Source organism: Acinonyx jubatus, chromosome X (genome assembly GCF_027475565.1).
Source record: "Acinonyx jubatus isolate Ajub_Pintada_27869175 chromosome X, VMU_Ajub_asm_v1.0, whole genome shotgun sequence".
Classification (NCBI taxonomy): domain Eukaryota; kingdom Metazoa; phylum Chordata; class Mammalia; order Carnivora; family Felidae; genus Acinonyx; species Acinonyx jubatus.
Genome location: NC_069389.1, coordinates 49,780,773 through 49,796,345, shown reverse-complemented (window position 1 = coordinate 49,796,345; position 15,573 = coordinate 49,780,773). Strand labels below are relative to the sequence as shown.

General features: G+C 36.9%; 1 pseudogene; it reads left to right on the top strand.

The window, feature by feature from the left end:
* Positions 1-13,226: 13,226 nt before the first annotated feature.
* On the top strand, positions 13,227-14,606 carry LOC106983166 (voltage-dependent anion-selective channel protein 3-like; annotated as a pseudogene).
* The last annotated feature ends 967 nt before the right edge of the window (positions 14,607-15,573 follow it).

The following is a 15,573-nucleotide window of genomic DNA, read 5'->3' as shown; positions in this document are numbered from 1 at the left end:
CCATTTCTTCACTGGATTATTCTTTTTTTGGTGTTTTTGATAAGTTCTTTATAGATTTTAGATACTACATTTATCTGATATGCCATTCGAAAATATCTTCTCCCATTCCTAGGTTGCTTTTAGTTTTGTTGATTGTTTCCTTCGCTGTGCAGAAGCTTCTTATTTGATGAAGCACGAATAGTTCATTTTTGCTTTTGTTTCCCTTGTCTCTGGAGACATGTCTAATAATAAGTCACTGAAGCCAAGGTCAAAGAGTTTGTTGCCTTTTTTCTCCTCTAGGACTCTGATGGTTTCCTGTCTAAAAATAGGTCTTTCAACTATTTTGAGTTTATTTTTGTGTATGGTGTAAGAAACTGGTCTAGGTTCATTCTTCTGCATGTCTCTGTCCAGTTTTTCCAACACCATTTGCTTTGTCAAAGATTAGTTCAACATACATTTGTAAATCCATTTCTGGGTTCTGTATTCCGTTACGTTGATCTGTTTGTCTGTTTTTGTGCCAGTATCATACTGTCTTGATAATTGCAGCTTTGTAATACAGCTTGAAGTCCAGAATTTTGATGCCTCCAGCTTTTGTTTTCTTTTATAACATTACTTTGGGTACTTGGGGTCTTTTCTTATCTCATACAAATTTTAGAATTGTTTTTTTCTATCTCTTGAAGAATGCTGGTGTTATTTTGCTGGGATTGTATTGAATATGTAGATTGCATTGGGTAGTATCATATTTTTAACAATATTTCTTCTTCCAATCCATGAGCATGAAATGTTTTTCCATTTCTTTGTGCCTTCTTCAATTTCTTTCATAAGCTTTCTATGGCTTTGAGCATCTATATCTTTTACCTCTTTGATTACATTTATTATGAGCTATATTATGGTTTTGGTACAAATGTAAATGGGATCGATTCCTTGATTTCTCTTTCTGCTGCCTGATTATTGGTGTATAGAAATTCAACCAATTTCTGTACATTTATTTTATATTCTACAACTTTACTGAATTCATATATCAGTTCTAGCAGTTTTTTGGTGGAGTCTTTTGACCTTTCTACATAGAGTATCATGTTGTCCGTGAAGAGTGAAAGTTTGATTTATTTCTTGCTTATTTGAATGCTTTTTATTTCTTTTTCTTGTCTGACTGCTTAGGTTAGGACTTCCAACACTATGTTGAACAACAGTGGTGAGAGGAGGTATCCCTGTCATGTTCCTCACTTTAGGGGGAAAACTCTCAGTTTTTCCCCATTGAGGATGATATTAGCAGTGGGTCTTTGGTATATGGCCTTTATGATCTTGAGTATGTTCCTTCTATCTCTACTCTCTTGAGGGTTTTTATCAAGAAAGAATGCTGTATTTTGTCAAATGCTTTTTCTACATCTATTGAGATGTGGTTATGCTTTCTTTTATGAATGTGATGTATCACATTGATTTGTGGATATTTAACCAGCCCTGCATCCCAGGAGTAAATCACACTTGATTGTGGTGAATAATTCTTTTAATGTGTTGTTGGATTTCGTTGCCTAGTATGTTGTTGAGATATTTTGCATCTATGTTCATCAGGGAAATTGGTCTATAGCTTTCCTTTTTAGTGTAGTCTTTGTCTTTGGAATCAAGGTAATACTGGCTTCAAGGAATGAGTTTGGAAGTTTTCCTTTCATTTCTATTTTTTGGAACAGCTTCAAAAGAATAGGTGTTGACTCTTCTGTAAATATTTGGTAGAATTCCCCTGGAAAGCTATCCAGCCCTGCACTCTTGTTTGCTGGGAGATTTTTGATTACTGATTCAATTTATTTACTGATTATGAGTCTGTTCAAATTTTCTGATCCTTCCCGTTTCAGTTTTAATATAGTTTTTACGTTGCTAGGAATGTGTCCATTTCTTCCAGATTGCCCAGTTTGTTGGCATATAATAGCTTATAATATTCTCGTATTGTTGTTTGTATTTCTGTGATGTTGTTTGTGATCTCTTCTCCTTCATTCGTGATTTTATTTGTGACCTTTCCTTTTTCTTTTTGATCAATCTGGCAAGGGGTTTAGCAATTTTGTAAAGATCTTTTACCTCTTTCAGAGAACCAGCTTCTGGTTTTGTTTATCTGTTCTGTTTTTTTTTTTTAAATTTCAATATCATTGATTTCTGCTCCAATCTTTATTATTTCCCATCTTCTGCTGATTATTTGCTTATTATTTCCCTTCTTCTGCTGCTTATTTGCTGTTCTTTTTCCAGATACTTTGAGTATAAGGTTAGGTTGTGTATTTGAGCCATTTCTTCCTTCCTTAGGAAGGCCTGGATTACTATATACTTCCTCTTATGACCACCTTTGTTACAGGCCAGAGGTTTTGGACTGTCCTGTTTTAATTTTCATTGGCTTTCATGTACTTTTTTTTTTTACTTGCCTCTTTAATTTCTTGGTTAATGCATTCATTCTTTAGTAGAATGTTCTTTAATCTCCAAGTGTTCATGGTCTTTCTAAATTTTTTTCTTCTGGTTGATTTTAGGTTTCATCGCATCGTAGTCTGAAAATATGAATGGTATGATATTCATCTTTTTGTACTTGTTGAGGGCTAATTTGTGACAAAGTATGTGATATATTCTGGAGAATGTTTCATGTGCACTCAGGAAGAATGTATATTCTGCTGCTTTAGGATGAAATGTTCTGAATTATCTGTTAAGTCCATCCAGTCCAGTGTATCATTCAAAGCCATTGTTTCCTTGTTGATTTTCTTCTTAGATGATCTGTCCATTTCTGTAAGTCGGGTGTTAAAGTCCCCTACTATTATGGTATTGTTATCAATGAGTTTGTTTGTGATTATTTATATATTCTTTCAAGTTGGGGGCATAAATAGTTACAATTTTAGATCCTCTTGGTTGGATAAACCCTATAATAATGATATAATGCCCTTCTTCATCTGTTGTTACAGTCTTTAAAATCTAGCTTGTCTGATATATATATGGCTACTCTGGGTTTCTTTTGGCGTTTATTAGCATGATAGATGGTTCTCCATCCCCTTACTTTTCATCTTCAGGTGTTTTTAGGTCTAAAATGAGTCTGTTGTAGGCAGTATATAGATGGGTCTTCTATTCTTATCCATTCTGATACCCTATGTCTTTTGATCGGGACATTTAGTCCATTTAGTCCATTTACATTTCAATTGCTTATTGAAAGGTATGAATTTAGTGCCATTGTGTGGCCTGTAGCATTGCTGTTTCTGGTGATATTCTAGTCTTAGTCTAGTCCTTTCTAGTCTTTGTTGCTTTTGGTCTTTTGGTCCCTTAGAATTTCTTGCAGGGCTGCTTATTGGTCACAAATCCCTTTAGTTTTTGTTTGTCTCAGAAATTCTTTATCTCTACTATTTTGAATGACAGCCTTTCTGGATAAAGAATTCTTGGCTGCATATTCTCCAATTTAGCATGTTGAATATATCCTGACATTCTTTTCTGGCCTACCAAGTTTTTGTAGACAGGTCTGTTGTGAACCTGATCTGTCTTCCCTTGTAGACTAAGGGCTTTTTCCCTTGCTGCTTGTCTGTGTATTTTGTGAATTTGATTATGATATGCCTTGGTGATGGTCGGTTTTTGTTGATTAAATGGAAATTCTCTGTTCTTCATGGATTTTTATGTCTATGTCATTCCCCAGATTAGGAAAGTTTTCACTTATAATTTGCTCACATGAACCTTCTGCCCCTTTTCTCTCTCATCTTCTGGGACTCCTATGATTCAAATGTTATTCCTTTTCAATAAGTCACAGATTTCTCTAAGTCTTATACTTTGATCTTTTGCCTTCATTCTCTTCTTTTTTTCTGCTTATTTCCCATAACTTTATCTTCTATATCACTGATTCACTTCTCTGCTTCATCCATCCTTGCCATCACAGCATCCATTCGAGATTGCATCTTGGTTATAGCATTTTTTATTTTGGCTTGACTACATTTTAGTTCTTTTATCTCTGCAGAAAGGGATTCTCTGGTGTCTTCTATGCTTTTTTTTCAACACCAGCTAATATTCTTATAATTGTGGCTTAAAATTCCAGTTCATACATCTTATTTATATCAGTTGATTAAATTTCTGGCTGTCATTTCTTCCTTTTCTTTCTTTTGGGGTGAATTCTTCCATATTGTCATTTTTTAAGAAGAAAAAAACAATAAAATAAAAATGCAAAAAGAAAAAAGAAAAGAAAAGAAGCTGGATCCTAGGTGTGTCTCAGTCTTCTTGTTGAAAGTAGCTTGATAGAATAGAGAAAAAAGAGAAAGGAAAGGAAAAAAAAAGTTAAAATATTTAAAAATTAAAAATTAAATGGTATATTTGAATAAAATAAAAGAAAGAAAATAAAATAGAATAAAAATTTAAAAAGAAATAAAAATTTAAATAATAAAAAAGAATTTTCTCTTTTTGTATCCAAGAAAGGAAAGAAAAGAGAAAGAAAAAAAAATAAGCAAAAACAGAAGCAAAGAAAATGAACAAATAAAGGAACCAGCAAACAGAATGAAACGCGAATGAAGTTACATCCAGTTTCCCCTGTGAACTGAAACTTCACAGCATGCTGTAGTCCATAGACTAAGCAAGATTTGTCCTGGTCTTCTGGGGGATGTGCCTGGAGGACACAGTTGGACAGGGCTTGGTGTCATGTTTCCATTCTCCACTTGGTGGTGCTGCTAAGCTCACTGGTGTGGATCCATGGGCGTGTGTCTGTAGCACGTGAGTGGTAGAGGTGAAAATGGCCTCACCCAGCTCCCTAGTCTCTGGTGCAGGAACTTCGTGCTTTCACTGAACTGTGATCAAGTACCCCTGCTTTGTCCCAGGTCTCCATCCACTCCCCATCTGTACCCCGTTCGTGTCCAACCTTTCCACCTGCCAGGTGGTGCCGCATTCCAGAGTTTTATCTCAAATGGAGCTGTGTTTCAAAACCCTACACTTTAGAGACCCCTGTGGATTGGATTCATGCTCATTCTCTGGGGGAAGGTTCTGTTGAGCAATGGCTGGGTGCTGGCTTGCCCCAGAAAATGTTTATGCAATTGTGTATTGGCAGATGTTCAGAGTTTATGGAAAATTACAAGACACAGCCAATACCAGGTTTCACTGCTTTCTGGTGTCTTTATCCCAAAAGCAGCAAACGTGGCTGCTTTCTGGGTCTAATGGGACCTTTGCCCATGGGGATGCTGTGTGGCCTCTACCAAATGCACTTCAAGTAGGGGAATCACTTATCCCCATGTGGCACATGGACCCCCTCAGACCATGCTGCCTGCTCCTGGTGATTTTCCCTACTTTTTCACCAGAGCACCCCCAGGCACTGAGCTTAGAGCCTTCAGACTCTGTGATCCACTGTTTATATACTGGTGGTATTGAAACCCTCTCCTTTCTCTCAATCAGTGGTTTTGGGGAATAGATTTCCTGTTCAGTTCTTGTGAGTGTTTTTACTCTGTCTCACTCTCTTTCTTTCCAGAAACTTTCAGGGGAAGTGCTTTTCTTGTGTCATCCTGATGTACTCTCCCCCTTTCTCTTTCTCTCTCTGTTCTCTCTCTGCATAAATGACTCCTTATCCTCCACAGCTCCACGGCTTTTCTCTCCCCCAATTCCCCTCTCTGCAACATGTACCTGCAAAGTTATGTGGCTCAATTTATGCAGATTATTGTGTTAATCAAGCAGATCAATTTCCTAGGTGTTCAAAGCGGTTTGATGTTGTTCTAGCTGCATTTCAGGGATAAGAAAAGATCAGGGTCACCATACTGCTCTGCCATCTTAACTCCCAGTCCAAAGTTGTCTTTATAATATTTCTTGAACTAATGCCAACATATATAGATATCTCCTCTGCCCCACATACCAATACATACTGAATCCAGAGGGTTCTTAGTGTTTGTACATGAAAGGTGTGTGTCATTATGCAGTATGACTTGTCCCAAGAGTCTTTCTAAGAGAATCTTTACTTTGTGGAAGGGCTTGTGTTTCAAGGAACTCCTACTAAAACACATACACAACTTGAGAACAATCACACCTGTTAACAACTTTCCCATCTTGGCAGGATTTAGTTTGTCAATCAGCCAGAAAACCATGAGGCAGTGAAACACAGAGCTGCTTAGTGTTGGGGTAAGCCAGACCTGGGTCTGAAGTCAAGCTCTGCCACATGACTATCTAACTTGAGACATTTCATTCCATTTATCTGAACCTTGGTTTCCTCTGCTATCACATGGCATTGATGTAACAGCAGATGTGATATATTATGGGGCTCTTGTGAAGGTTAAAGATGATTTAATACATCTTAATGTAAATTTCATTGGGTAACATGCAGGTCACAGTTTGGCACTGGGTTTCATTGGATTGTTAAATCTGAGAAAAGAAAATTTCTTTGGACTAAAGCCAAACTGGGTTCAAATCCCAGTCTTAGTATGTCCTAGTTGTGAAATCTTAGACATGTTATTTAACTTTTTTGCTCCTCAGTTTTCTTTTTTATAAACCAATGATAAAGATGGACTCTACCTCATTAGTAGGTATATATACTATATTATATAATATATTATATACTATATTATATAATATATTATATAATATATTATACATAATATATTAATATATATTTATATATATATACTTTTTTAACATCAAAATAAACTAATGAGGTAGAGTGTGTATATATATATATATATATATATATATATATATTGCTTAGAACAGTGTCTGGCATGTGTAAGTGCCATATGAATGTGAGCTATTATGTTTCACTCATTGTACTGGTTCCTTGGAGCACTATCCTCTCTACTTCCTTTCAACCTTCCCCTTCTCTCACCCCCAGCCTCACCATTCCAGACAGGACACTCTGGAGATTATCTCACCCACACTCCCACCTTTAGACAGCCTCCTGACACATGCAACTCTGGCAGAGAATTATCTCTCAAAGCTCTCCAGAGATTCAGTGGCCACTCTGAGAGCCCTAAATTGGCCTCACTAGTCCTAAAATCAGAACTCCTTTGCAGGCTCAGGTGTATCATATCCCAAAATGGGGAAAGTGGGGGCCTCCAAGTTAGCAAGAATGTATGGTGATAAGAGTATTTGGGAGATGCCTTGGGGTCATATGGACCTGAGTTCAAATATCACACACATGGCCTGGGCCAACTCAGTTTCCCTCCATGGATCAAGTCATTTCCCTTTCTGGGGCTTCAGTTTTGTCTACTGAGATGAATGATGAATTGTGGGTGAATACCTACATCATAGATTTATGGTGGGAATTAATAAAATAATGCTTGCAAAGAACACAGTCTAATACCTAGCACATAATAGATGAGAATGCCTATTCTTACCATTAACAATAACAACAAAGGGTGCTTTTCATGCCTCCTATGCCAGACATTAATACTACCACCTCTTGAGCTTTCCATCCTGTCACGAGTTGAGTTATATCCTCCTCAAATTCATATGTTGAAGTTCCAACCACCAGTACCTCAGAAAGTGACCTTTTTTGGAATAAGGGATATTGCAGATATAGTTAAAATGTAGTCACACAGTAGTATGGTGGGACCCTAACCCAATGTGACTGTTATCCTTATAAGAAGGGACAAATTTGGGTATAGACATGCATGCTGGGAGAACATCATTTAAAAAAAAAAAGGAAAGAAGCAGTCTACAAGCCAAGGGACATCAAAGATTGCCAGCAAGTCACCAGAAATTAAGAGAGGCATGGAACAGATTTTCCCTCACAGATTCACTGACACTTTGATATCAGACTTGTAGCCCCCAGAACTGTTGAATGATAAATTTCTGCTGTCAAAGCTACTCAGTTTGTGGTACTTTGTTATGGCAGCCCCAGCAAAAAATACACAGTTCAACAAACTAGCCTAGTTATTCTCACTGTGTCCTGGGAATTTATCTTCTTCCTCTGTTTCTACAATCCGTCCCAGAAATACAGCAGCAGCTGCTGCTTCTGGCATTCTGGTGACAATCTGTTTACAGATGCTCTAGGATCTGGCTTGGCACTGCTCTTTTTCCAATTGCCCACATGGTACTCACTATAGCAGAAACTATGTGTCATAAAAAGAAGGAAGGAACCAGATGACTTAAAGCCACCAGAGTATTGCTTCATTTCAGTCACTTGTAAGTGACTATTTTTATTATCATTTTCTGCTTAGAGATGATCCCCTAATTAGGCAATTTTTATGACCTTTTTAGCCACAGACTCTATTCTGCCCTTTTTCTTCTTCCCCTCCAAATATAGAGTGCTATAAGATCAAGAACCAATTTTTCTGGATCTCTGAGCTGGGGGCTATGAATTAGCCTGAGTGCTAGAGAAGAGCAGGCCAACTAATAGGGCTACAGCAAAGGCCTATGGGATTGGCATATATGTGAGTGGTTCTGTTGGTTCTGTTTGCATATATGTGAGTGGTTAGTTGTCACTGTTTCCTACAGAGGCTTAATCAACATTATAATCTCACACCACAGCAGGAAGGAAATCCATGTGGCAAGTCATTTACCATCACTGAATTACATTTTCTCACCTGCCGTGTGCAAACAGAACTCACTGTTAGAGAAGGAAGAATGATTAGTAAGAAGGGGTTAGTGGGAAATAGAAGAGGAAGAAGGAAAGTTTGGGGAGAAATAGAACAATAAAAAAGAAAAAGAGAAACAATAAGAACAAGAGATAGGGAGATGAGACTAGAATGGCTTCAATATCCTCCCAGACTTTAGGGTGGGATTGGGTTGGAAATCTCTGTTAAGGGAAAGAAGGAAATCATCATTCTTGTACTGGATAATCATTTGCTAAGAAGAGCTGGTACATTTATCAAATGCCTGTTTCATACCAGGTCCTTTATATACACTATTTTCATTTAATTGATAAGGAAAATGAGGCTCCAAAAGCCTAATTCAAAGTCTGTGCTCATTCTACTCTGTCATGATGTCTTCCACTTGGTGCAGGCACATGTTTCTACATGTTTTTGGGTGGGGGTGGAGTCCTTAGCTAGATCCGAATACAAAATAATACAAGGAAAAATTATAAGCTCCCAAGGACAAGTATCTGGTTTCCGGCTTTATCTTTGGTGTTAATGAAAAATTAAATTATGATAGAATAATGTATCTCAATGCTGTATGACATCATAGGACCTGCCCCTGCTTGTTGCTCTCCACATAGTAGTCATTTTCTAAGCCATAGCAACAATTTGGGATAATCACAATAGATCAGGGAACCAAAGGATAGCTGAAACCTGAAAGTGTTTCCCCAGCGGAATGAACATAACCCATGGCATGCTTTAGGAATATGATAGATAAGTCAATTTATATATAAAAAAAAAGATCAATACTCCCAGAAGCCATCCCTATAAGTTATCTGACTGCTAGTATATTTACTAACCTCGAAACAGGCAACATAACCAGATTACCCTTCAAAGTCCTTGTTAATTTTATCTTCTGAACTGTAAGATATTGGGGTAATTATTGGTTACTAATATTTTGGCCTCTGACAGAATTTCACTTTAGGTGAATTGGCACTGGTGCCTATGGGAACAAGCCTATTTTTAACCTTTTGCATTTTGATATCTTTGTTATTATTATGTGTGGTCCTAATACTTTTCCCTGGGTCATTTTGACAGAATAACTAATGAGAAAAAACTTTTAATTTTTTTTTTTACTTTGGAAATAGAGCACGAGTGGGGAGAGGGGTAGTGTGGGGAGGGAGAGAAAATTTTAAGCAGGCTACATGCTCAGCATGGACCCAGACATGGGGCTCGATCCCATGACCCTGGTATTATGACCTGAGCTGAAATTAAAAGTCGGATGTTCCACCAGCTAAGCCACCCAGGCACACTGAGAAAAAAACTTTTTGATAAACATTACAATGGCTTATTGTGTTGCTTTCAGGTAGGAGGCAAAAAAGCGAGATATCCAGTGAAGAAGCTGTCCTCAAGAGAAAAGGCTAGGGAATGGATCATGAGAGCCTCTAACCAAATGACACCCATGTTCATGGCATGTAACTTTGTCTCACTTTTGTCCTTCAGTAAAAGAGTGAATCCACTGAAGATTCAGTTAGGCACATTTATCACTCTTTGTCCCTTTGGGTCTCTAAGGGCCAAGGAAAATGCATACAAGTAATTCAAACCCAGAGAACAAATGAATTCCATGCACCTGTGATGAGCATGGGATGTTGTATATGTGTTGAATCACTAAATTGTATATCTGAAATTAATATTACACTGTATATTAAGTAACTGTCATTTAAATATTTTTTATTTTTAAAAATTTTTTTTCAACGTTTTTTTTATTTATTTTTGGGACAGAGAGAGACAGAGCATGAACGGGGGAGGGGCAGAGAGAGAGGAAGACACAGAATCGGAAACAGGCTCCAGGCTCTGAGCCATCAGCCCAGAGCCCGACGCGGGGCTCGAACTCACGGACCGTGAGATCGTGACCTGGCTGAAGTCGGACGCTTAACCGACTGCGCCACCCAGGCGCCCCTAAATACTTTTTAAAAGAAACAGTATAGAACCAGTTCTCCAAATCTGCCCAGTTCCAAACACTGGTCTTGAGAACATCTTACATAAAACATTTAATAGAGCCTGATTGAACCTGGGTTGCCTATAAACATGTGCTTGTTCTGTCACCAGACTGGAGCAATAGATGGAGACTCACCACCAACTTTTCTGCCCTATGGATTTTCTGCTCTAATTTGGACAAAGAAGACCTGGCTTCTTTACCCAGATTACAGGAGACTCAAATCTATCCTCACTGCTTCTCAGATCTCTGAGGTTCTGCCCCTGAGTCAGGTAATCAGCAGGGTCTGTAGCCTTGAGGCTTAATCAGGGCTCCCTGCTCCAGATTGGAAATGGTTTCTCCAGAATAGAATTGAATGATTCTTTGAGAAGGGAGGATATCTAGTAAATCCCTTTCACTTACTTACTGTTGTAACTTTGGGCAAACTACTTTATTTTTTTGTGTCTCAGTTTTCTTCATCAGTAAAATGAAGATCAAATGAATAGAAACTACTTCCTAGGGGCTTTGTGAGGATTAAATGAGTGAATGTATACAAAGCACTTAGACTACAACTTGGAACACAGTAAGCATATATGTCAGCTATGATGATTATGATCATGATGATTATCCTGCCTCTTCCATGTTACCAATGAGAAAACAAAGGCACAGAGAGGCGAAATCATTTGCTTAAATTTCCACAACTAGTATTAAAACCAAGATTTTAGCACAGGTCTCTTGACCCAATGCCCTTTCTTCTAAGCCAAGACAAAACCACCCATGCAGAAAATGATTTAATAGGCATCTCAGAACCAGTTTGGGCCAATTTTGGATTATTGGTCAAAGGTGAATTGTGTCATGTATGGATTATCACATTTTTAGCAAATATTCCAGAATCTACCACATAGATTTTTCTTGAATAGTGAGTTGTTCTAAGCTTCTTCCATACTTTCTTACTATACAATAGCTGGAAGGCCAATTTAATGCCTGCTTTAAGATTTCATTTCCACCTGCATTCTGGAAATGTTAAAATGTGATTGAAGGGATTTGGGGTAGTTCTAAGGGAAGTATTTACTGGCAGTGAAAGTTTGCTAAGCCCTGGAACCAGTGGTGTGCTCACAGATGTCTAACAATAAACTCTCTGGTGGGGTGGGTGCTTGAGGGGAGAGACCTAATTTGTAGCATGTTCCAATTTCAAACTATCAACTCCATGTTATTAAATGCAGAGTTGGGAAGAGATAGACTGCTTCTCACTACTATAGAGTAGTGCATTACTTACTCTATAGTATTTCCACCACACAAATACTATTATACATATGTTAATTATATATCATATATATGTATATACTACAGTAATAATAATGCAGAAAAATAGTAAAATGTAGTAAAATATTTTGGAAGTGATGAGTTTTGAGTACTTATTACCCTTGTTTTAATATGATTTAATTGTAAGTTTATATAATTTAAATAAAAATTCATTTTTCATTTTAAAAATTATTTTCTTTAATTCTAGTATAATTAACATACAGTGTTAAATTAGTGTCAGGTATACAATATAGAGATTCAACAATTACATACATCGCCCAGTTCTCATCAGCATAAGTGCCCTCATTTATTGCTGTCACTTATTTCAACCATCCCCTCACTGACATCCCATATGATAACCATCAGTTTATTCTCTGTAGTTAGGAGTCTGCTTCTCGTTGAGTGACAGAATGGGTTAAAAAAACAAGACACATCTATATGCTGCATAAAAGAGACCCATTTTAGACCTAAAGACACTTGAAGATTTAAAGTAAGAGTATGGAGAAACATCTGTCATGAAAATGGATGTCAAAAGAAAGCCAGAGGGGCAATTCTTATATTGGACAAATTAGATTCCCCCCCCCCCAAAAAAAAGACTGTAACAAGAGACAAAGAAAGACACTATATAATAATAAAGGGGACAATCCACCAAGAAGATAGAACAACTGTAAATATTTATGCACCCAACATGAAAGCACCCAAATACATAAAACAGTTAATAGCAAACATAAGGGAACTGATTTATGATGATACAATGATAGTAAGGGACTTTAACACCCCACTTACATCAATGGACAGATGATCTAAACAGAAAATCAATAAGGAAACAATGGCTTTGAATGACACATGGACCAGATGGACTTAACAGATATATTCAGAACATTCCATCCTTAAACACCAGAATATGCCTTCTTTTCAAGTGCACATGGAACGTTCTCTGGAATAGGTCACATATTAGGCCACAAAACAATTCTCAACAAATTTAAGACAATTGAAATCATACCATGCATATTTTCTGTCCACGGTGCTATGCAACTAGAATTCAACCACAAGAAAAAATCTGGAAAGATCACAAATAAAAGGAGGCTAAATAACATGCTACTAAACAATGAATGGATTAACCAGAAAATAAAAAAAGAAGAAATAAAAATGTAAATGGGAACAAAAAATGAAAACACAACAGTCCAAAACCTCTGGAATGCAGCAAAAGTGGTTCTAAGAGGGAAATTTAAAGCAATACATATTTACCACAAGAAGCAAGAAAAATCTCAAGTAAACAACCTAACCTTACACCTAACGGAGCTAGAAAAACAATAAAACCTAAAACCAGCAGAAGGAAGGAAATAATAAAGATTAGAGCAGAAATAAGTGATACAGAAGATAAAAAAAATAGAACAGATTAATAAAACCAGGAGCTGAGGCATGGACAACGTTGGTTTGAAGACCTTCAGGATTGCCCTGGCGGAGCAGAGACAGGCCCTCTGGTTGGAGATATGTGTAACACACCGACTTACTGTGACCTAGGAAAGGCCACCAAGGATGTATTCAACAAAGGATTGCATTTGGCACGGTCAAAATAGATCTGAGAACCAAGTCTTATAGTGGAGTGGAATTTTCTACTTCTGGTCATGGTTACACTGATACAGGCAACCTAGAGACCAAATAAAAGGTCTGTAACTATGGACTTACTTTCACCCAGAAATGGAACACAGATAATACTGTTGAAACAGAAACCCTTTGGAGAATAAATTGGCTGAAGGGTTGAAACTGACTCTTGATACCATATTTGTACCAAACACAGGAAAGAAGAATGGGAAATTGAAGGCCCCCTATAAGCGGGAATGTTTCAGTTTTGGCAGCAATGTTGATATACATTTTTCTCGACCAACCATCTATGCTGGGCTGTCTTAGCCTTTGAAGGTCGGCTTGCTGGCTATCAGATGAGTTTTGACACAGCCAGATCCAAACTGTCACAGAATAATTTTGCCCTGTGTTACAAGACTGCAGACTTTTAGTTGCACACTCATGTGAATGACAGCACTGAATTTGGAAGGTCTATCTACCAGAAGGTTAATGAGAAGATTGAAACATCAATAAACCTTGCTTGGACGGCTGGCAGTAACAATGCCCATTTTGGCATCACTGCTAAATACAAGCTGGACTGTAGAACTTCTCTACCTGCTAAGGTAATTAATGCCAGCCTGACTGGACTGGGTTATACTCAGGCTCTTCGACCAGGAGTCAAACTGACCCTATAAGCTTTAATTGATGGAAAGAACTTCAATGCAGGAGGTCACAAGATTGGGTTGGGATGTGAACTAGAAGCTTAATGTGGTTTGGAGTAAAGCATCTGATTTGTCCTTGGAGGTGAAGAGAACCCACTATGTTTTGGCTTTAAAATTCTTCTGTGAAATTTCAAAAGTGTGAATTTTTTACTCTTCCAAATAATTGTAATCCTCCCCACACTGAAGTCTAGAGATCACAAGTCCATCCTAAGAGAGGTACTTGAAGGCATGCCTGGAAGTTCTCATGTTTGTGCCACATTTCAGTTGAGTTCTGCAGTGTTATTTTAAATGTGTTCTTCAGCAACAATGTGGTGCCATGTTACAAAGGAAATGACTCAGTCTTCCAGTTTGTACATCACGTCCTGCATGTCCCACACCACTTTTTTCCTGAGCTTTTAATATATTGGTCTCTGTGCTGTAGTGGAATCTTTGGCTTTCCATCAGAATAAAATAAAATAAATCCATCACATCTGGAACATTACATAAATAAATAAATAAATACATATATAAATAAATAAACCAGGAGCTATTTTTTTAAACCAATAAAAGTGATAAACTTCTAGACAAACCTATAAAGAAAAAAAGAGAAAGAAATCAAATAAATAAACCCACAAATGAGAGAGGAGAAATAACAGCTAACATAACAGAAATATAAATAATTATAAGAGAATATTATGAAAAACCACATGCAAATAAATTAGGTAATCTGGAAGAAATGGATAAATATCTAGAAACATATAAATTACCAAAAGTGATGCAGGAAGAAATAGAAAACTTGAACTGACCAATACCCATCAAAGAAATTGAATCTGTAATTTAAAAACTCCTAACAAACAAAAGTCCAGGACCAGACAGCTTCACAAGCAAATTCTACCAAATATTTAATGAATATTTAATACCTATTCTTCTCAAACTATTCCAAAAAATAGAAAAGGAAGGAAAACTTCCAAATTCATTCAGTGTGGCAAGCATTACCCTGATACAAAAACCAGATAAAGACACTACTAAAAAAGAGAAATACAAGCCAATATACATGAACATAGATGAAAAAAATTTCAACAAGATACTAACAAACCGAAATCAACAATAAATTTAAAAATTCATTCAGCACAATCAAGTGGCATTTATTCTTGTTTTGCAATGGTGGTTAAATATTCACAAGTCAATCAAGGCAGTACATCACATGAAATAAAGAAAGTATAAGAACCATATGATCATTTCACTAGATGCATAAAAAGCATTTAACAAAGTACAACATCCATTCATGATTAAAAAAAAAACTTAACAAAGTAGGTTTGGAGGGAACATATCTCAACATAATAAAGGGCATATATGAAAAACCCAGAGTTAACATCATCCTTAATGTGGAAAAAAATGACAGCTTTTACCTTAAGGTCAGGAACAAGATAAGGATGTCCACTATCCCCATTTATATTCGACATAGTACAGGAAGTCCTTCCTACAGCAATCCAACAACAAAAAGAAATAAAAGGATCAGTAAGGTAGAACTCAAACTTTCACTATTTGCAGATGGCATAATACTATATATACAAAA